This window comes from Trachurus japonicus, chromosome 14, assembly GCF_045865225.1.
Source record: "Trachurus japonicus isolate A0001 chromosome 14, Traja_1.0".
Taxonomy (NCBI): domain Eukaryota; kingdom Metazoa; phylum Chordata; class Actinopteri; order Carangiformes; family Carangidae; genus Trachurus; species Trachurus japonicus.
Genome location: NC_140920.1, coordinates 21645386 through 21648236, shown reverse-complemented (window position 1 = coordinate 21648236; position 2851 = coordinate 21645386).

Below are 2851 nucleotides of genomic sequence, written 5' to 3'. Positions count from 1 at the left end.
AGTGGAGGGGAGGGTAGTTGATTTTTCTTTTTTCTCTGCTTTTTTCCTTCTCTTCTCTTTTCTCCTTATTTTTCAACAGATGTAAAAATGATTGAAATCCCAGCAGGCCTCATTACCGCGGCCCTCCAGAGAGCCGGGGAAGGGCTTAAGGTCTTCAAGTAACGATTGAAACATGATTTGTATTAAAGCCAACGATCTTCCTCGCCAGAGCATCAAATTAGCGAGAACCTCTGGTGAAGAAAGGAAGAGATATCACCAAAATGTAATTGTCTCTGACGCCCGGAGCCATGGATAGCATTACGAGCTGAGACACGAGGAAAGCGGCTCAAGGAAAGTTTACTCACTGACAGCACTGTTGTAGTTGAACCACTGACACATGCTGTAGCATTGAATTAAAGTCGTCTAACAAGGACAAAACTTCAGATGGACTGAAGTGAAGGTGCAAGTCCTGTCGTTTTATAATTTGGCGTCATGTTTCCGTCACAGGTTGAGGTGTCTGTCAGGGCTGATGAAAGACAGTTGTTGTCTGTAGGCTACATCAGCTGAGTGAAGAAGCCGGCAGGTCTTTGATGGCTGAGATCTCAGTCCCAGAGGAGACCGTACAGTGGTGTCTGCGTTTGAATAATCAAGGCTTTATTTTTGCTGTTGTTAATGGAGAGGGTTTAACCTTACAAATCCCAGCTCCTTTGCTTCAAAGAAATATCTCCCAGAGCCTCTCATCCGAGAGACGCAGGTGATGCATTTTTTAGTAAGGGGTCATCGTTTAATATCTCTGAAAAATAGGCGATGAAGGAGCGAATATGCAAACGTGTAACCTCTGCCCATAGCAACTAAAGCATGAGTTCACTTTTTTATCCGTAGTCACGATGGATTGTATGTGAAGATGACGCCACGCATAGGTTTCTGAAGGAGCTCAGAGTGGCCTGCTACCTGACATCAGTACAGAACTTTGTTTCTTGGTCCAGGATCCTGCTGTTGGACATCTAAATATGGGAGTCTATGGGGTTTGATTCACTTTTGGAGCAGCTTCAAATGGCCATTTGAGGAACTGCAGTTTTCTAGGCTTAATTTTTCACCTCACTTGAGCAAATTAGCAATATATACGGTACATGTACAGCTTGCAAGTAAAATCTTAATCTCTATCTCTATGTCACTTCTTACTTGAAATAAATGTGGATAGGCCTACTCAGTTCTGACCTTCTCACTCTGATGCTCTCTGAAAACTCCACATTTGTAAACTTCTGAACAGGTTTTACCCAAGTGCCATTGAAAAGCAGAACTCTTAAAATCCAAATAATCTGGAGCCAATTTTGAGTCGCCAATCAACCTAATGTGCATGTCTTTGGGAGGAGTGTGGGAGGAAGTCGGAGACATGGGGAGAACAGGCTACTGTAACTCCATCCAGAAAGACTCCAGGCCCTGGAATCGAACCCAGAACCTTCTTGCAAAGAGACAAGATGTTTCATCTTCTCATTGTGTTGGATCTCGACAGCTCTGATGAACCTGCAGGCAGGCAGTTTTCTCTGGAGTTGGCAAAACAAAAACTTTCGATAAACGCAGAGCAAATATCAGACTAAAATGGTTAATTGAGTGGACCCAAACATGATTTCAAATGAATGATGTTTTGACCGTCTCTTGCAGTCAAGTGGCCGCGATTTGCTTTTATCAGATGGCATCTCATGTATCTCATTCATCTCGCTTCCATTTAGAGAGATGAATCTGTATTCAGATGCTCAAGGTTTTGTCCAATTGATTCGTGTGAATACAAACAACCTTCCCTCAAAAGCAGCGATCAAAGTACGAAGACTGAATCGTGCGAGTGCGACTTCAGATTTACAAACTTTTATCTTTGATGCTTAAATAAACTCATGAAGAGGTTAATTTGCCCTGAATTGATTTCAGGTGTCTGTATGACGAGCGGCCATCTTGATGATGAGTGCAGGTGGCGGGAGGCTGAGGAGGAGGAGAGCACAACGAGGGCATGGAGGAGGAAGATGAGGATGAGGAGGATGGTTAATTGATTTAATAACCTCAAGGTTGAAACTATTGATCAGAGACAACGGGAGTCTAACCCTCGCCAAGGCCTGCTGAGAGCAAACCGCCTCTGTCTGTCTGTCTGTGTGTTTACACTCCCTGACGTCCTCAGGCCTTTTTTCCATCGCATAAAATCATCGTCTTCTGTTTCTCACACCTCCCTCTGTAAACATTCGTCTGTCTGTACCTCCCTTCCTTCTGTCCATTCCTGCCTCCTCTTCAATCTTCGCCAAGACAACCTCTGATTCATGGTATGACTACAATATTCAAAAGTGCATTGCTTTTACATAAGCTTCTTATTGCTTATTTTTCTCCCTCTTTCTTTTCTAGTCTTTCACCCTTGTGCCAACGTCTCTTCTTCTCTTCTCTTCTTTTCCCTGTACTCCCATCCCTTTTTCTCCATCTTCCCCCCCGAGTTTATGCCGGGTCCTGAGAGGATAGAGGAGAAAGGTGAGGGAGAAAAAAGAAAGGGGAGAAAAAACATGAATCTCATGTCATTCACTCTTCTTCTCCTCCTCCTTTCCCCTGCTCCTCACGTCTCCTTTCTCTCCCTGTTTGTCTGTGTGAATGAAAAAGCTTTGAAGGGGAGAAAAGGCGTCGGTATCGATTGGCCCTCTGAAAGATGCAGCCCGAGCAGCCAGACCCCCGCCGCATTGTGAACGCGCCTCCCACCTCTATCACACCGGCGGATCGATAACTCCCCGGCTCGGAGCGGACCAGGAGTGAATTCGGCGTTGAGGGCTTCTTGAGGAGGAAGACGAGGAGGAGGAGGAGGAGGAGGAGGAGGAGGAGGAAGAGCAGGAGTGGGTGAGGAAGG